The sequence below is a fragment of the Salvelinus fontinalis genome, chromosome 1, assembly GCF_029448725.1.
Source record: "Salvelinus fontinalis isolate EN_2023a chromosome 1, ASM2944872v1, whole genome shotgun sequence".
Lineage (NCBI taxonomy): Eukaryota > Metazoa > Chordata > Actinopteri > Salmoniformes > Salmonidae > Salvelinus > Salvelinus fontinalis.
Genome location: NC_074665.1, coordinates 32409340 through 32430653, shown reverse-complemented (window position 1 = coordinate 32430653; position 21314 = coordinate 32409340). Strand labels below are relative to the sequence as shown.

The 21314-nt window shown below is 41.1% G+C and overlaps 1 protein-coding gene across 1 annotated transcript in view; it reads left to right on the top strand.

Annotated features, from left to right (window-relative positions):
- Positions 1–21314, top strand: part of LOC129853165 (heparan sulfate glucosamine 3-O-sulfotransferase 1-like) — a 65721-nt gene that overhangs the window by 26434 nt on the left and 17973 nt on the right. The gene's annotated exons all lie outside the window — the stretch shown is intronic.

Sequence of the window (21314 nt, the reverse complement as noted above, 5' to 3'; positions counted from 1 at the left end):
ATATATATATAGATATATATATATAGATATATATATAGATATATATATAGATATATATATATATATAGACATGTTGACTAACAAATAGTCTACCAACATGTTGGAAATTATTAGAAGAAACATATTTAAATCAGGCCCCAAAAAATAATGCACACCTGTCAAAAAATCTCCTGGTCACAGCTGTCTGCGACACAGCCTGGGATGGAACCTGGGTCTGTAGTGACGATGCGGTGCCTTAGACCGATGGCGCCACTCTGGAGGCCCTAGTTCCGCCATCTTTGACTGAAGACCATAGTGCATTTTCTGTACTTGAAGGTTAGGGTTGAGGCCTTTCACTTTTTCACATATAGTCGGGAAGTTTCTGATGGGTTATTAGCAATTGCGGGTGCGTGTGAACAAACACCTGACCCGCGCACCACTAGTGTGCATGTTGTGTGTGTCGGTGTGCAGGAGTGTGTGCAAAACTAAAGGGTCGACTCAGATAGTCCATATAGCTATTTAGCAGTCTTATGGCTTGGGGATAGAAGCTGTTCAAGGAGCCTGTTGATGTCTGACTTTATGCACCGGTATAGTTCTATGATAAAAAAAAAAAAAAAAACTGTGTTTAGATTTGGTCCGGAAATGTTGTCTTGTTCGGTGGCGGAGCTCATTAAAATAATAGTCTGTGTGTAGAATAATACAGAAATTTGCAATGGAGGATATTGCATTTGTCTACCTTTTTTTGTACCCATTTAGAATATATCACCATGAAGAGAATGACATTCATATCCATAATTATTAAACATGGTCACCAAAAAATAATTCACAAGATTTTACTGAAATTCGGTTACCAAATTTTGCATCTGCACAGTTCTTCCAGTAAATGTGTTTTAGTAAAATGTTCAGTGTAAACTGTTAAAAGTAGTACTTCAACAATCAATGTCAATGTTGTTTTTTGGCATACATTTTACGTGAAAAATCAACGTCATAACGTAAATTTGTTAACGTGGAATTGCCAGTATCTTTTTCAAGTTTTCATCAACACCAATAAGACAGCACAAGAATTATATTAATATTAGATGAGGTTGTTTGCTCAATTAAAAGAAGAAGCATACCAGCGGAGGGAACATTTTTAAACATGTAAATGTATTCCACATTTCTTTTATGGGAAAACATTTTTGGATTCTCCCTCAGGAGGTGGAGTAGCTATCATGAAAGCAGCAGCGTTTTCAGCAGTAATGTGTGCCAGATTCAATTTCCAAACCCTAATATCTTGAGTTAATTCATATTCTCCAGTTAGAAGCAGGCCTATCGCCCTAATTTGGCCATTTAGAGATAGATGGAGTGGGGGCGTGGCCTGTTCTGTTGCCATGGCAAGAGGACAGGTATCCTATGTCAGTTTTCCTCTTAAATCTAAGCTGTCATATGTCAACGATTGATTGACGCTAATGATTGTGTTGCTGATCATAGGGCCATGGTGACTCATTCATTGTGCTTTTGCCCTGTGCAGCATATGGCAGTGGCCGCATGTGGCCTGTGATTTCAACCTCTCGTAGACCAAGTAACATCCTGTACTACTGGTGGGACCTTGTTGTGCTGATTGTGGCTCTACATACAGTACATACTGTACCAATCATTATAGGACTATTAGTCAACAGGAAGCTTTTGTCATCGGCCTACATTATGATGGTCTTATGCAGTACAGAGACCTATTTTCTGCATGCATATAGAACCTTAATTTCTGTCCCCTGTGGACTGATTACTGATCACACTAACACTTTATATTAGCCTTTGGGGAGAGTCAGGGGGGTTAGCAACTACTTCATGCTCATTCCCGCTATCATATAGGCTTGCAAATCCTACCGATGGCATTGTTATTTTAAGTAGCTTGAGGTTTTGGGCTCCCGAGTGGCGCAGTGGTCTAAGGCACTGCGTCTCAGTGCTAGAGGCGTCACTAGAGACCCTGGTTCGATTCCAGGCTCTATCACAACTGGCTGTGATTTGGTGCACCAAAGGGCGGTGCACAATTGGCCCAGCGTCGTTAGGGTTTGGCCATGGTAGGCCGTCATTGCAAATAAGAATTTGTTCTAAACTGACTTGCCTAGTTACATTTTAAGGTTAAATAAATAGAAAAATGTAAAGCTTGGCAATTGAGCATGGTGGTGGAACCCAATGCTAATTCCGCACGTCTTCAGCGATCTAGTGCGGCGTAACCGAAGAATGTGAAGCCACCTCCCCTTTTATTCTGCCCCCTTCCATGTTAGCTAGTGACTGTGTGGAGACTACTCTATGAAGTTAGCTGCCAGGCCTTCTTTCTTCATATCAGCGGCTCATAAATAAAATATATGTTACAGTACAGGGGCATAACTAGGCTAATTTCATATTTGCATATTTGTACAAAATTCATTATTCATGAGTACGGCAGGGCTTTGTGGATCGTAAAGCTACCTAGCATACTGTAAATCTCACTGGCTGATCCCACTCTGCCTCCCTGCCTGCCTTTGCATCAGTAACCAGGAAACACCATATGAAAAAGCAGTATTTAAGCTGCGATGCTTTTGCATCAAAAGCCCAGAGTCTAAACTCTTGCCTGAGCAAAGCCTTATTAAAGGCATGGGAATTTGATGAGGTTTCCTAGATACATGCTACCAGACAATGAGCTTTGTTCTGCTCAATTTGCTGTCATTTTAGAATAATGGGATAGAGGGAGGGAGTGGGTGGGAGCGCAGTAGACAGGAAGAGGCTCTGACACCTAATTCAGAAAAGATTTTATGGGGCATTTTTTAATCGGGTTCAGAGGAGAGGCAGACACCATAATTTCTATGTGTTATGAAGTAGATTTATCCTTCTCCTTCTAGATGACTGGCATCTTTTTATTCATTACCTTTTGTTCCCTCCCTACCTTCCTCCGTCAGGTGAGTAGGCACATGTTAACAGATCCCTCATTAATGGGTATTGTGTCGCATACATACCTATTTATGTTGCAGCCATACCTTGTGATTTCTGTCACATTAAATGGGAGGGATCAAGTTTTGAGCGATCTTAGCCCTGTCATGTGGAGAGGGGGGTTGTTTGGATTTCAGCAGGGTTCTGGTCTTATGTTTCAATGTTATTTGTTCATGTGTGTTTGGGGTGGTGGTAGTTGTGTGTGTCTCATATGGAAGAAATGTGCTATGAGTTGGACCACAGAGTGAAGGAAAAGCAGCCAACAACTCCTCACCATATGTGGGAACTACTTCAAAACTGTTGGAAAAGCATTCCAGGTGAAGTTGGTTGAGAGAATGCCAAGAGTGTGCAAAGCTGTCATCAAGCCAAAGGGTGGCTACTTTGAAGAATCTAAAATCCAAAATATTTTGATTTGTTTAACACTTCTGGTTACTACATGATTCTATTTGTTATTTCATAGTTTTAAAGTCTAAACTATTATACAATGTAGAAAATAATAAAAATATAGAATAACCCTTGAATAAGTAGGTGTCAACTTTTGACTGGTACTGTATACATTGGAATATGTTTTACTAGCTACCGCAGCATACTGTAAAGTCAAAATATATTTAAATGTATAGAAATACGAAAACAAAGCATTTTCTTTGTCCATTTATTTTTGTAGGTATTTTTAATATAAGTACATATAAGGCTTAAACATATATTTTGTCATTTACATATGTGAATACATGTACATACATGATAAAATATACACTCACGGCCCATTTCTAGGTACTCCCATCTAGTACTGGGTCGGAGCCCCTTTCCCTCCAGGACAGCCTGAATTCTTCAGGGCATTCTGCAAGGTGTCAAACGTTCCACAGGGATGTTGGTCCATGCTGATGCGATGGCATCAGGTCAAGGGACTACGCAGGCCACTCAAGTAAACTGAACTCGCTGTCATTTTCCGAGCAATGTTTTTCCAATCCTCAACTGTCAATTGTTGTTGATAGTGTGCCCTCTGGAGCTGCTTCATCTTGTTTTTAGCTGATAGGAGTGGAAGCCGGTGTGGTCGTCTGCTGCAATTGCACTTATTTGACAAGGATTGACGTGTTGTGCCTTCCGAGATGCCGTTCTGCACACCACTGTTTTACTGTTCAGTTTGTGGCCCCGCCTGTTAGCTTGCACAATTCTTGCCATTCTCCTTCGACCTCTTATCAACTAGCTGTTTTCGCCCACAGGACTGCCGCTGACTAGATGTTGTGCGTGAAAAGCCCAGGAGGGTGCCCATTTCTGAGATACCGGATCCGGCGCCTGGCACCGACGATCATATCACTCACACAGTCACATAGGTCGCTAGTTTTGCCCGTTCCAGCATTCAATCGAACAGTAGCTGAATGCCTCGATGCCTGTCTCCCTACTTTTTATACAAGCCACAGCCACATGATGAATGGGGGGGTGTACCTAATAAACTGGCCAGTGAGTGTGTTCATATATATATATGTTTATATATATATATATATATATATATATATATATATACTTTTTCCATATGGAATATGTGGGTCTCGCACGTGTGTGTGTGTGTGTGTTAGAGTAGATTCTAGACATATACCTTACCCTTGTGCTGGAGGCTGTAAGATAATATTTTTTATTTAGTGATCTCTGACTGTTCTCATGTTTATAAAATATGCCCCTATTTTGTGTCTCTGCCAGAGTAGAATTTTCTAAAATAATTTAGCGAAGTTATTTTAATTGAAATATGTAAATAGACTTGGCACAAAGGCATTTCTTTTTTACTCTAAGGAGATTTTAAGATGAGTGCATTAATTTGTCTTGGCACTTTGACAAGGTGATGAGGGACTCCATTTGAGGGTCACTTTATGCACATATTATGCATTTTGTTAGACAGAGTCATAGCAACTGTTGGGTTAGGGCCTCAAGCTGTTGTCAATCATTTCTACCGTTTCACACGAGCGGCATTTGACACTTGAATGAAAGATTTGAGTTTGACTGAAAATGTCTATTTCTAGGCATTTTTTGAGGTTGATGTAGGTGAAAAGGTCAGTCCAACTTAAAGGGCAATCCAGACCACATGCATGCAGTGCTCTTATGAACGGCTTGTAGTTGTGTGCGCCCTGTCATTGAAGTCCGAGTTGTGGCACAGTATGGGCTAGTGACAGTGCAATTGGGATAGGGGCAGAAAAACGCAGGACGATGACATTGCTGAAGCCATATTGGGCAATCCTTCTGTATATAAAGGCCTCAAATTAAAATGAATGGATAATTGAAACTTGTATGGAGAGTGCTTTTACACAGCCTACTAAACTAAGAGATACCAGTTGATAGAGGAGCGCAGCGTGAGAAAGTATCCTGTAAAGTATCTAACTGTAGGCTTTGTGGCTTCATACTGTTTACCCTTGGCCAGAGTGACAGACTAAAAATACTTACTTGGTGCTCTCCCTGGTCCTGAAAGATTTAAGTCACTTGCTGTGGTTCTGTATGGACAGCTCCGTCTTAGCCTTGGGCTATGCCTTTCTCTCCCCACCACTTGTGCTCCCGGCATCACTGCTATATTTGATCATTGCACATTCAATGCCAGGGCTATACCTTGTTGACGCAGACTTCAACATGTTGTGTCCTGTGGTTGAGAGAAGTGTATACAGCATGTAGTCCAGTATGTTGTATACAAGAGGCTGCAGATTGTAGCTGTGGCAGGCAAAGCAAACGCCACAGGGGGAGACTCATTGCCCAGCAAATTAAACCATCACCTACCCAATCTGAGTTACAGTAAATATGGAGAAATTACTCATGTTATGGACGATTTTTATTCACTGATGCAGCCGTATAAACAATAGCAGGTATTCATTCCCTGATGTTAATTACGCTCCTTGGTGAGATGAGGGGCGCAATTTTTGTCAAGGGATGTAGTAGAAGTGTTATTAAAAGATACACAATGCTAGACAAAAAATAAACTATTCTGTTCTTATTCATTATGAGAGGACTCTCCATTCTGAAGATTCGTCTTCATTATCCACTGGAGCGGCATTTACAGATGACGCTGCTGCGTCATTTGCTTGCTGAGCCTCAATTTTCCCAGAACGAGCATGCAGCTCCTTTTTAGTGAGGCTCTTGTAAACGACAAGCGGAGCTATTCTCCATGTGCACACAGGATTACAAAGGTTAATCATCGCTGTAAAGCTAATCTTTGTTAAATACCGATATAGATTTGGTGCCTGCTTGTGATAGATATAATCAAGAGAACCAGGAAGTATCCTCTGAGCCTAAAGTAACTGCAGAATGGCTCATTTGGGGGTTTATAAGAGAGTCTGTGAAGAAGAGAACTGCATTAAACATCCTTTCCCCAGTTCCCACCAGGCTATTATTGTCTTTCCTATTGTTTTAGACCTGTGGCGTTTGAACGTTAGGCAGTTCTATGGGCATAGGCCTACTTGACACTTTTTCTTGCCACTGTATTAGTAAATTATGTGAACCCTTTGGAATTGTCTGGAGTTTGGCAAAAATTGGTCACAAAAACAGACAGTCTGCTTAAACTAATAACACAAATGATTGTGTTTTTCTTGTCTGTATTGAATACATTTAAACATTCACCGTGTAGGTTGGGAAAAGTATGTGAAGGCTAATGATTTTTTCAAAAGCTAATTGGAGTCGGCTAACCTGGAGTACAATCAATGAGACGAGATTGGAGATGTTGGTTAGAGCTGCCCTGCCCTATAAAAAACACACAAAAATGGAGTTCGCTGTTCACAAGAAGCATTGTCTGATGTGAACCATGCCTCGAACAAAAGATCTCATTATTCCCTAGATTAAGAATTGTTGACTTGCATAAAGCTGGAAAGGGTTACAAAAGTATCTCTAAAAGCCTCGTCTATAAATGGAGAAAGTTCAGCGCTGTTGCTACTCTCCCTAGGAGTGGCCATCCTGCAAATATGACTGCAGGAGCACAGTGTAGAATGCTCAAAGAGGTTAACCTCTAACGCCTACCAAACCCGGATCCGGGAGCCCCCCAATCACAAAAGCTGACTAGCATAACCTAGCCTAAAGCCACAGGGATATCATATAATAAAATGTTCATGAAATCACAAGTCCAAGACACCAAATGAAAGATACAGATCTTGTGAATAAACCCATCATTTCGCCTCCCGGGTGGAGCAGTGGTCTAGAGCACTGCAGTGCTAACTGCGCCACCAGAGTCTCTGGGTTCTCCCCCAGGCTCTGTCGCAGCCGGCCGCAACCGGGAGGTCCGTGGGGCGACGCACAATTGGCATAGCGTCGTCCGGGTTAGGGAGGGTTTGGCCGGTAGGGATATCCTTGTCTCAGTATGTAAAATGTATGCACTCTACTGTAAGTCGCTCTGGATAAGAGCGTCTGCTAAATGACTAAAATGTAAATGTAAGGGAGCATCATGGTTTGGAGCTGCTTTGCTGCCTCGGAGCCTGGACAGCTTGCTATCATTGACGGAAAAATGAATTCCCAAGTTTATCAAGACATTTTGCAGGAGAATGTAAGGCTATCTGTCCGCCAATTGAAGTAAATCAACAACAGAATGGCTTCAACAGAAGACAACATGTCTTCTGGAGTGGCCCAGTCAGAGTCCTGACCTCAACCCGATTGAGATGCTGTGGCATGACCTCGAGCAGTTCACACCACACATCCCAAGAATATTGCTGAACTGCAACCGTTTTGTAAAGAGGAATGGTCCAAAATTCCTCCTGACCGTTGTGCAGGTCTGATCTGCAACTACAGAAAACATTTGGTTGAGGTTATTGCTGCCAAAGGAGGGTCAACCAGTTATTAAAACCAAGGGTTCACATACTTTTCCCACCCTGCACTGTGAATGTTTACACAGTGTGTTCAATAAAGACACATGACAACGTATTGTTTTTGTGTTAATAGTTTAAACAGACTGTTTGTCTTGTTGTGACCTAGATGAAGATCAGATCAAATTTGATGACCAATTTATGCCGAAGTCCAGGTAATTCCAAAGGGTTCACATACTTTTTCTTGCCACTGTAGGTCTTCAAAAATAACATTGGGATGGTTGTGATAATATCAAAGCCAATTAGTCCTTCATGACATGTTTTTTTTGTCATAAAGTCTTCTACAGATGATGATCATGCTTTGAACAGTCAAAGGGACGAACACAAACCATATAAGTCCCCTTGACTGCTACATATTCGCTGTGGAGTGGAGATAATTATGGAGTTTGGTAAATTATGCAACCAAGGCCACAATCGCTCTTCCTCAGTCTTGGTAGAGTAAGTAATGAATTCAATTTTTTTTCGCAAGTGATTATTCAGACAACTGGGAATAGGAGCGCCAGTCATTATTTTAGTGTGGTGGAACGTGTGCTTTGCCAACTAACTTTTAACTAACTCCTAGTCAGATATCTGAAAGGTAACATTTGTATGGAGTAGCAATAGAATGGCGTATGATTCCAACCTTTTTAAAATTTCTGTTGAATATCATCAAACGTTAAGTATTATAGGTTGTCAAGAGGGATGACTTGGTGCAGCGTGGCTAGAAGTAGAGGATGTTTGTGCTAGATGTTATGGAGTCCGTCTGTCTGTCTGGTCATGTATGGTGGTGACTTTATTTTATGGAATCCTAGGCTTGGCTGTTATGTTGGTGGTGATCCAAGGCTTGGTAAATGCTTTTGTTTGCATGAAATTTGAGTAGTTGTCATGGCATTTGTTGTCATCTCATCTGTGTCCTCAGTATGGTCACCATGACCAACAAGGCACATTCATGTCAAGAGTAACCTTAAAATATACACTGTTTTTTTCCTCCATTGGTAAGCCTTTTCTGCTCTGTGGATAGTGTTAGACATGCGGGAAATGAGAGCAGACTAAATTAATGCCATTGTCACTAATTTGACAGACATGTAGAATGACTTGAGCAGATAAAGCTAAAGAAAATCGATTTAACTGAACTCATTACGAGACAATTCTGAAGTCTAGACAACCATGACATTCAGGTGTTGCAGAAAAGCTTACCATGCTTCTCCCCAATTTTTATTTTAATTTTTTTCAGTTATTGCTTTGAGGTTACAGAGCTCCTATCTCTCCATTGAGGCTGACAGCACAGCGCCAGACCAGGCCAATGAAATCCTGCAGATGCTGCCTTTTTCAATGGCTGTTTTCATTCCCCTGTTATGCCTCTTATGTTGGGTCCAGAAACTTCTCTAATTAAAGATTCATCTTCAGTATGGGCTCTCAAGTAAAATGTCTCTCGCAGTAGAACGTGGAGTGATAAAAAGGTGTTATTGGGCGTGCGACCTTCATCGCCTCTTATCTCCCATAAACACTTCAGTTGGTTTTACAGGGCCACGGAGGCGGCGGAACGATGAGCAATAAGCCAAAGGCCCTGATGACTTATTCATGGGCAGAGCAGAACAAGAGGCACAGATGAAAGTGACAGAGACGTTAGGACGATAAGTCATTACAGTTATGATAAGGCATCTCAAAAATACTTGTGTGCTGATTAAACGTTGACTCCGGGCCAACTTTTGTGTCTTCACATGAACTTTATGGTAAAGTTTACAGATGATGCGCTTTTGCACAGTTCTGAAGCAATATTATTATGGACATGTTTGCAAATGTATTGCTTTGGGTTGCTCAAATAGCATAGAGAGGAAAGTGAGGTCTGGGGCTTAGATAACTATGACATGGACTTGTAGCTCTGGCCTAATAGACAACCAGCAACAGAAGGCTATTGATATTGGAGAAGATAACCCGCCCCAAGCAATTCCTGATTACACAGTTATAACGTGATTCTGTCAGACAGTAAAAACTATACAAACACAATCACTAATTTCCTCTACGACAGCCTTTTGGTGTTTTTAAATAACATCAGATAGATAATTCCCTCTTGGGGATTAAGTTTACTTTGAGTCAGAAATAATTACCATGAGTTTTCACACCTTCAGCTGTTTTCTGCGGTTCACCCTGCACTGATTTCAACTGATGACATGGCCACCTCTAGATAGATACCCTCTAAGTAAAGTGCTAGATTGTTTTTCACACTCCCAAAACCTCCCTTAAAACGGTGTCCCAACGGAGAACGAAAGAGGAAGTATTAGGAGTTGAGAAAGTGAGAGAACCAATAGATCTGCATCTTTGCCAATGTCTCGCTGAGGTTAAACGCTGGTCGAGCACTCTGCTGAAGGCAGATTCTGGAGCTACGTTGCCATTCGGTGGAGATGGGCACTGGGGTGCAGCATAGTGGGCATCGCAGGGGGAGTGCATGCTGGGAATAATCTAGCCCAGCTCACTACCAAGAATACTAAGCTCAGATGCTGTTTACATCTGCCCAATCAGATATCTCTAGCACTCCTCTGCTGGAGAGCCAGAGCTGTGATGTAGGGAAATGGAGCTAGAGATTGTCATTATAGATAAACATTTCCCCTCCGATCTATTCCGTTTACGAGTGGGAAATTACAAGGATTCCGCAGAAAGTTTAGCTTCCGAAGGGATACAAAGTGTGTTCAGACAGCAGCTGAACAAACGCATACAGTACCCGTCAAAAGTTTGGACACCTACTCATTCAAGGCTTTTTATTTATTTAGACTATTTTCTAAATTGTAGAATGATAGTGAAGACATCAAAACTATGAAATAACACATATGGAATCATGTAAGAACTAAAGAAGTGTTAAACAAATCAAAATATATTTTCGATTTTAAAGTAGCCAACCAGCTTTGCACACTTTTGGCATTCTCTCAACCAGCTTCACCTGGAATGCTTTTCCATCTGTCTTAAAGGAGTTCCCACATTCTGGGCACTTGTTGGCTGCTTTTCCTTCACTCTGCGGTTTAACTAATCCCAAAACATCTCAATTGGGTTGAGGTCAGGTGATTGTGGATGCCAGGTTATCTGATGCAGCACTCCATCACTCCTTGGTCAAATAGCCCTTACACAGCCTGGAGGTGCGTTTGGTCATTGTCCTGTTGAAAAACAAATGATAGTCCCACTAAGCGCAAACCAGATGGGATGGCGTATCGCTGTGGTAGCTGGTGTGCCTTGAATTCTAAATAAATCTCTGGTAGTGTCACCAGCAGAGCACCAACACACCACCACCTCCATGCTTCACGGTGGGAACAACACATGCGGACATCATCCATTCACCTACTCTGCGTCTCAGAGACACGTCAGTTGGAACCAAAAATCTCAAATTTGGACTAATCAGACCAAATGACCAATTTCCACCAGTCTAATGTCCATTGCTCGTATTTCCTGGCCCAAGCAAGTCTCTCCTTATTATTGGTGTCCTTTAGTAGTGGTTTCTTTGCAGAAATTCGACCATGGCCTGATTCACGCAGTCTCCTCTGAACAGTTGATGTTGATGTGTCTGTTACTTGAACTCTGAAGCATTTATTTGGTCTGCAATTTCTGAGGCTGGTAACTCTAATGAACTTGGGTCTTCCTTTCCTGAGGCGGTCCTCATGAGAGCCAGTTTCCCCATGACACTTCATGGTTTTTTGCGACTGCACTTGAAGAAACGTTCAAAGTTCTTGAAATTTCCGGATTGACTGACCTTCATGTCTTAAAGTAATGATGGACTGTTTCTCTCTGCTTATTTGAGTTGTTCTTGCCATGATATGGACTTGGTCTTTTACCAAATAGGGCTATCTTCTGTGTACCACCCCCACCATGTCACAACACAACTGATTGGCTCAAACGCATTAAGAAGGACATAAATTTCACAAGTTAACAAGACACACCTATTAATTGAAATAAATTCCAGGTGACTACCTCATGAAGCTGGTTGAGAGAATCCCAAGAGTGCAAAGCTGTCAAGGCAAAGGGTGGCTACTTTGAAGGATCTCAAATATAAAATATATTTTGATTTGTTTAACACTTTTTTTTGGTTACTCCGTGTTTCCATGTGTTATTTCATAGTTTTGATGTCTTCACTATTATTCGAGTGTAGAAAATAGAAAAATAAAGAAAAACCCTGCAGTTAGTCGGTGTGTCCAAACTTTTGACTGGTACTGTACATTATGCACAGACTAGCCTCTGCCGTGTCCCCAACAACCGAATGGTTTTCAATGGAAAGAGCGCCGCTTTTAAACGTTAACAAGGTGACACGCCATCTTAACTCCTCTTCCACATTTCCTGGATTGACTGAACAGCGCTGAAAATACCCTCCCCCGACCAGTTTTTCTTTCTCAAGACCAATAGTCGAGGATCTAGTTTCATGCATTTATTTTACGCCTGCTATGTTAGGTTATGCACAGACAGACTTGACCTTATCCACCTTGACCTACATCATTCGAGCTGAGTAATTAGGTTACAATCAATGTTTATTTTTTTATTTTTTTTATTTTTTTTAACCTTAAATTTAACTTGGCAAGTCAGTTAAGAACAAATTCTTACTTACAATGAAGGCCTACTGCGGGGACGGGGGCCTGGGATAAAAAAATATATATAATAAATATAGGACAAAAGGCAGCATGCATGTAGTAGTGCAACAACTATTACTTCTGGGAACTCGGCACTGGGATCGTCTTGTGAACATTTTGTTTTTGCATGAGATCGAGGTCACGCGCTGTGTGCAAATGTGCTTCCAGTGCTGATGTCCATACCAATCCATAGCACTTTTGATCTGCATATCTCGCAGTCTAGGCTAGAATGGTTTACAGATAGGACACACTGCACTAGATACCTAACACTCTGTGGAAAACTGGAAAATGCTTTGGATCCAATGCAGTTCCCAGCTGCAGCAGCAGTCGAAGTGCTTTAGTGCTTGGCATTCGGCATCGGCTCACAGAAGGGCCAGCTCCAAACCCAATAAATGTTTGTCTGCATTGCCTGCTATGTACATATTTGTCATGACAAACTCTGGCTGGACTGCACTGTGCATGTCATCCAAATATGTGGAGAACACAGACGTATACCAGATGTAAAGTTGTAGAAGATCAGAAGTTATGGCTGTCTGTGGTTACTGGTTAACCCTTTAGAGAATTTGGTTAGGCCTACTTTCCAGAATGGTACATGCGAGTGTATGTGTTGAGGAAGAAGCAACTCCCGAACATCCACGGAGTTGGAGAGTTCAGGGCCTGTATTCATAAAGCCTGTCAAAGTAGGAGTGCTGATCTAGGATCAGTATTTCATTTTAATCCTAATGAACAAGTATATGGACAGGAGAGAAGGGCCCTTGTCACAGAGTAGGAGTGCTACCTGTCCGTATAATCTTCGGCATTATGATTCCCAAGGCAAAACAGATTCTAGATCAGCACTCCTACTCTGAGATGGACACAGAATTGCTCCACATACTCCTGCTCTGTGCAGCTTATGAACAGAGTCCGTTGGATGGAGGATAAACAAAAAACGAAACCCATTCGCTAAATGATTCTTGCTCTTTTCTGCGATTTCCTGCTGCTTTGAAATCTTTGTCAGCACTGAACAGGCACTGCTGTAGTCCCCTCATTAAACTATTCATCAAAGATGAAGAGTATCCCCGAAGTTCATCACAAGATGCCCTGCTTTTTATTTGATGAAGTAATTCATCCAGAATGAATGTGCCTCCAGTGGTCTGGAGAGGAACGCCTGGCTCAGCCTTCCAGAGAATGAACAAGGGAAGGAGAGATTAAGCTGAAATGTATGTTTTAATTAAGTAGGGAGAGCGAGATTTTTTTAGAAAACTTTTAGAAAACTTTGGACCGATTTTACTAAATGAGAACCTCATATCGGAGACTAGACTCTTTGAAAAGACCTAAAGATGCATGATGAGAGAATTTGTGTTTAAATGCTTGTGTCTTTGTCTCCGTGTGCCTTCTTGTATCTTTGTCTATGTTTGTGCATGCTTGCGTCTTCGTCTTGACAAAATGTTTTATCAGAACTGTCCGGAAGAATGAAGCTCATCTGGCCACTCTTCTTGGAGCCTTTCCTCAGTGTCACTATGTCTGACCGACTGTAGACAGATTCCATGAGTGTGTCCGTGTGGGTTCTGATAGCTGCCTCTACCAATCTAGGGGTGAGGAGTAAATCGGCCTGTTTTGACTGCCAGAATGCCTCCAGAGAATTTAGACTATCTAGGTTTCCATCCAATTGGCGACAGATTTCCATGCAAATATTAGAATTCTAAATGTACTTTTTCACTTACAATTTCATCTACCAAATAAAAGTCTAAAGTTTTCCATTGCATTTTCAGTTTTGTCCCAAACCGTTGCGTTCAATTGGTCAATTCAATCTGGTCTTGGCATAGGTGCTCTAGCCAACAGCTCACAGATAGAAGTGGGGCTAATCTACATAATGAGATTATGGATAAGAGCGAGATTTTTTTTTCTCTTCTCAAACTGCAGTCAAGCATCGATCATCATATCACCAGAATAAGATCCTCGTCACCAGAATGACTTTCACCACCCTGTGAAGTTCATCATCATTTATTTAAATTATGTAGCCTAATAAACTGCATGGTTTCACGAGTTGTAGTGGGAGGACCACACACCATATCATAGCATGACTCCAAGTTGTCTTCGATATGATGATTATTATATCAATATTTACCCATAAAGATTTTCCACTGCCATGTCTCGTGTAATTAATTTTACCGACCCAACAAGATCCCATCGTGTTGAACGATTTTGAGTCGCATTTTAGAAAATTGTACTGAAACGTCCTGTTTCCATCACAGCTGTCGTGATTTGTTTTTATATGGTATGACGTTACTCACATAAACCACATTTCCATCCACAGTTTTTATGTCAGTTGATGTTAAATGTAAATCGTCAGACATTTGCCAAATGTCAAAGCAACTTTTGGAGTATATGGTACAGCACGCATATTCTATGTGGTGCAGGGTAGACCTATCATCAATTTCCATGTCTGTTTATCCTATATATCCATTGTTATGTAGTAAGGGACAGTGGTGGGAAAAAGTACCCAATTTTCCTACATTAGTAAAAGTAAAGAAACCTTAATAGAAATGACTCAAGTGAAAGTCACCCAGTAAAATACTACTTGAGTGAAGTCTAAAAGTATTTGGTTTAAAATATACTTCAGTATCAAAAGTAAATGTAATTTCTAAAATATACTTTAGTATCAAAACTAGAAGTATAAATAATTTCAGATTCCTTATTAAGCATACCGGGCGTTTTTTTTTTTTTTTTTTTTTTTTTTTTTAAATGTACAGATAACCAGGGGTACACTCCAACACTCAGACATAATTTACAAACAAAGCATTTGTGTTTAGTGAGTCTGCCAGATCAGATGCAGTAGGGATGACCAGGTTTTTTCTAAAGATAAGTGCGTGAATTGGGACAGTTTCTTGTCCTGCTAAGCATTCAAAATATAACAAGTACGTTAGGGTGTCAGGGAAAATGTATGGAGTAGAATTTACATTATTTTCTTTAGGAATGTAATGGAGTAAAAATATTGTGCAAAATATAAATAGTAAAATACAGATACCCCCAAAATCTACTTAAGTAGTACTTTAAATTATTTTTACATAAGTACTTTACACCACTGGTAAGGGATGATTTGATTGCATGGATATGTTGGGTTATATTGGCTGCCAGGGTATCTAGTCAGTTTCCAAACCCACAAGGTTTGTGCTCGCTGGGGGCATACTCATTGGGAATACTATACACCTTAAAGTGCTGTAGACTATCCCTACAACTGCCTTCTGGCATTTAGATGGATCATCATGGATCTATGTTGTCTGCAAACACATGCATGTACACACACACACACACACACACTGAGAACCAGCCAAGTGCTGCTATCTACAGATGGTGGTGGGTAGACGGGTGTCTAATTGTGAGATGTTGCTCTCAACAGTAAAGTCCATTTCAGTGAACTGAACAAAGAGCAGAGCAAAAGATTAGAGTTAAAACGCCACAATTAGTGTCTGCGCTGAGACATGTGTATCTGAGTGGACCAGTTAATGGCAGATTACCCACTCTCGGCATCACATAATGAATGCCTCGGCTGACAAGTGGGTTTGGATTAGGTCATTGCCTTACTCAAGCGCTCCAGAAATAGCCAAATAGTTTTTTCCAAGCTAGCGCTGCCAACAGCTCGTCAATTTCAGCCCAAACAAGATTTTCTTCCATTATCATTCAGAATTCAGCATATGGTGTGGGAAGTCTGTATGTGGTGCCATAGAAATATAATCTATTCATTCTATTAATGTGTGTTCTGTGGCGCCATCTTCATCAAGAGAAGGACACCTTAAGATACTGGTTGCTTCAGAGGGGTGAAACTTGAAGACTGGGATCAAGTTAGTTGTTTGAGGTGCAGCAAGGCATGCATCGATTTTGGGTCTTACTGAATTACTGCTAGTCTGACAAGCCAGGTTTCACATAATGGTGATTGACAGAGGTAGGTAGAAATGGCCAAATATTTATTTGTTGACCACCGGGGGGCCCTGTAGGTATACATTGTCCTACTCCAACATGATGATGATGATGAGAGAGCAGCAGTCTCCTACCTACCTCCCTTATCTCTTAAGCCCCTTCTTGTGTGACCTTTTGAATATATGCTGCTTGCAAATAATGTATTCAAGGAATGTCTCAAGTACCTGGCCTGTTGAACAGGTCTGTACTTCCTATGAAAATGTACTCTTTCTCTGGCGCTTAATCATTTTCTTAAATAGAGCGCTATTATGGGAGGAATGGTGGAGTGACACAAAGCTTTTTTAAACATTGAAATGAATGTGGCCTTGTTTACACAGAACTCTACGTTAATTGGGTTTTACTGTATTCTTAAACATTCATAATTACTGGCAAATGTCAATGTAGCAATATCAAGTTAACAGAGTTGTAGACTCGAGTCTAACTCAAGTCACACATTTAATGACCTGGGACTCGACTTGACAGAATATAAATTCACTTGACTCAGGACTTGACTGACTTGAGACTGATGACTTGAAATTATCTGGACAGGTTTTGTTATGTTTTGTCACAAATTGTGTGCCACTGTCTACTTGGATTACCTTACATGTCGCCAGAGACTGTAGCCACAGCATCGCCCAAATCTGCAACAGATTGGCTAGTAAAATGCACACTCTGCACTCTGATTGGACAAGCAAACTGTCAATCAACACAGGTTAGGTGAGCTAGCGAACAGATTGCTGATTTGCTGTACAGCTATAGGATGGTGTGCAGCGCAAACATCACATTTTAGGGGGAGAGGATTACAATAATAAATAAATATGCGTCTCAAAAAAAAATTGGTGCTCAAGAATATTAACTGTTTACTTTGCAAGCTCACCAGGTAACAATTACTAGCATAGGCCTACTGGTCTTTTGGTATGTAACAATTTCTTGAAATGTATAATTTACTTTGGAATTTGTTGTTAAAATGAATTATTACTGTGGTGATCACACACCATCAGGGTGGAGAGTAACACTTTTTCTCTTGTTGAAATGTTTTCTGTTGCTTTCACACATTTAAATTCGTAGGCCCTATGTGGTAAATCTATATTCCATCTATTACTACAATAATTGTTAGCATTTTGTCATTCCATCCTGTACCGTTTATCGGAACACGTAGACATTTCCGTTTAGTGTTTGATAGGCTTACGATAGTTTCATTTTATAGCAAACCATTTCTTAAATGCTGACTATACCGGGTGTGTGTCTGCGTGTGAAATATCAAAACTAACTCTGAACCCACTATATTAATTTGGGGACAGGTCAAAAATGAATAAATATTAAGGCAATTTAGCTAGCTAGCTTGCTGTTGCTGGCTAATTTGTTCTGGGATATAAGCATTGGGTTTTTAGTTTACCTGAAATTTACATGGTCCTATACTTCGACAATTAATTCACAGATAAAAGGGTAAACCTAGTTAGTTTCTAGTAATCTCTCCTCCTTCAGTCTCTTTCTTCTTTGGACTTTATATGGTCGTTGACAACCAACTTTAAGGTGCATTACCACCACCAACTGGACTGGAGCGTGGACCTCAGGTCATCTTTCAATCACCCATGTGGGTATATGCTCCTAAAAACCAATGAGGAGATGGGAGAGGCGGGACTTGCAACCCGTAAAATAGAACTAAGTTCTATTTTACCGCCTGGCTACACAGACACTCGTTGATGCACGAGAGCAGTTTGGATTAAATTGTTGAATAACCTCTGTGTACATTTTATTTTGCAGCGCACGTAACGTGAACGGTGTGGTCTATGTTACCCTCTGAGTGGGCGCGATGTTTATAGTGCACATGAACGTTCACAAAGACTCATGAGGTAGAAGTTATGTTTATTTTATTCAATGTATGGTTTCCTTCATATTTCCCTTTCCTGTGTTATGTCGTAGTTCGCTGTCTGTTGCCGTGTTCAAAACAACTGCAAACTGGGAACTCAAATCTCTGAATTAGTGTGTTCGTAACAACCGGGAACTTGGGCAAAATCACTTTTGAACGGTCATCCAACTCAATTCCAACTCGGGCCACTTTCTAAAGCTCCGACCTGAAGATCACCGATGTCATGACTTGAACTCGTATTTTTCAGAGTTTCCAGTTGTTTTGAATGCGTTGTAATTCCTGTCTATCATTTTTGTTGTGCGTAATAGGAGCGTGCGCGCCTTCAGTACACACAGAAATAGGCTACGTGGCCTACGCTCCATGCTTTGGAGTCAGAATGTTGAATAACAGAAAATGATAGTTCTACTTGAATATTTTGTATGATATGGCGCTTTCACCTTTTGGATCACCAAGACCTGTGAATAAATCCACTCTGAGTATGTCAACCTGCCTTGCCTTCTGCTGCTTTCATGCCCGTATGAATGCTACAAGGTCCATACAAAGGCTAACAAAGATACAGTGCATTCGGAAAGTATTCAGACCCCTTGTCTTTTTCCACATTTTGTTAAGTTACATTTTGTTAAGCCTTATTCTAAAAAAATTATAGAAATTCCCTCATCAATCTACACGTAGTACCTCATAACGACAAAGCAAAAACGGGCTTTTAGAAATGTTTGCAAATGTAATAAAAATAAACTGAAATCACATTTACGTAAGTATTCAGACCCTTTACTCAGTACTTTGTTGAAGCACCTTTGGCAGCGATTACATTCTCGAGTCTTCTTGGGTATGACGCTACAAGCTTGGCACACCTGTATTTGGGGAGTTTCTCCCATTCTTATCTGCAGATCCTCTCAAGCTCTGTCAGGTTGGATGGGGATTTTCAGGTCTCTCCAGAGATGTTTGGGTTCAAGTCCGGACTCTGGCTGGGCCACTCAAGGATATTCAGAGACATGTCCCCGAAGCCACTCCTGCGTTGTCTTGGCTGTGTGCTTAGGGTCGTTGTCCTGTTGGAAGGGGAACCTTTGCCCCAGTCTGAGGTTCTGAGCGCTCTGGAGCAGGTTTTCATCAAGGATCTCTCTGTACTTCGCTCTGTTCATCTTACCCTCGATCCTGACTAGTCTCCCAGTCCCTGCCACTGAAAAACATCCCCACAGCATGATGCTGCCACCACCATGCTTTACCATAGGGATGGTGCCAGGTTTCTTCCAGACATGACACTTGGCATTCAGGCCAAACACTTAAATCGTTGTTTTATCAGACCAGCGAGTCCTTTAGGTGCCTTTTGGCAAACTCCAAGTGGGCTCTCATGTGCCTTTTACTGAGGAGTAGCTTCCGTCTGGCCACTATACCATAAAGTTTTGATTGGTGGAGTGCTGCAGAGATGGTTGTCCTTCTGGAAGGTTCTCCCATCTCCTCAGAGGAGCTCTGTCAGTGACCATCAGGTTCTTGGTCACCTCCCTGACCAAGGCCCTTCTTCCCTGATTTCTCAGTTTTGCCGGGTGGTCAGCTCTAGGAAGAGTCTGGTTTTTGCTTTGACATGCACTGCCAACTGTGGGACCTTATATAGACAGGTCTGTGCCTTTCCAAATCATGTCCCATCAATTGAATTTACCACAGGTGGACTCCCAAGTTGTAGAAACATCAATGGAAATGGGATGCACCGGAGCTCAATTTCGAGTTTCATAGCAAAGGGTCTGAATACTTATGCAAGTAAGTTATTTCTGTTTTTTATTTTTATGACTTGCATAAATAAAAAAATAAAAGTTCTCATGGAGTATTGTATGTAGATTGAGGATTAAAAAATAACATTTAATCAATTTTAGAATGATGTAATGTAACAAAATGTGGAGAAGGGTAGGGAGTCTGAATACTTTCCGAATGCGCTGTTCATTAGGAACCAAACGGAAGAAAACAGAGCTGCTTACATTCTTCTACTCGGAGGGGGGTAAATCTGGAGGTAGGCTATTCTCGTACGCTACCTACGCACAGTAGGTGGTACGAGATGTGTGAAATTTGCAGCCTAACACTTAGATAATATCCCATTTGGGCACACACTGGTTGAATCAAAATTGTTTTCACGTCATTTGAATAAAATTGCGTTGAACCAATGTGGAATAGACGTTGAATTGATGTCTGTGCTCAGTGAGATTTGTATCCGCAGGTATTTTTTTGATAACTCTAGTAAGAGAGGAGGGACCTACATAGGAGTAAGTCCTATGTTTCATGAAGTGCTTTTTAAGTCCTGCCTTACAATACCATAAACCTGGAAAATAAAACAACTGAATTATTCATTGTGCTTTAAATAATCTTTTGTACCCAGTTTAGGAGGAATTTGTGACATCACTGGCAGAACAAAGTAGATTTGCTTGCCAATGTAAGTGTTTTTTAAAAATATATATATTTTAATATATGATTCATATAAAGGAACACATTCGGTGTGTGTGTGTGAGAAAGGATATATTATTTGTTCTACATCATACAATTTAAGCTAGGTAGGTCATAGAGAATGTGTTTATTATACCCAGTGATCGCTCTGCAGATAATGTATCCATTATTGAAAAGCCATACTGTAGATATGGTCTCACAGAGTTTGTGAAAGACTGTGGGAGGGATAACTGGAGTGGAGTCAAATTTGTTCTGCCCTGTTTGTGCAGTTAAAGTATGGGATAGACGGAGAGAAGAGGGGAGACATGGAGGGAGTGACAGCAATTGAAAATTGACAGGGTCAAGGACTGCATTTTATCTCTCAGATAAAGGCATTGTGTGTTTGTGGGATTTCCATATGTGTTTGAACCGGCCATCAGGCATTTGAGAGGGGGAAAAAGAGTGTGTTTGAAATATAGAGAAAGCTGAGGATGAGTCTTCTTTTACTCTAGGTAAAGGGGCAGTGGGTTTGAGGTCTAATACTCCCTATGCAGGCGACAGAGTGACGACAAAATGAACGAGATAAAGAGGTGGAGAAAGATGGAGTTATGAAGAAGGATAGCTTCATGGCCTTACCTCACTGTGTGAGCTGCAGTTGGTTTCCTCAGCAGGAGGAGCAGTGTTGCGCTTGATTGGACTTTAGTCCCACCTATCTATAATCAGCTGGTGTCCACTCCGCTAGGCTACTGCTCACCACGGCAACACTGTAACAAG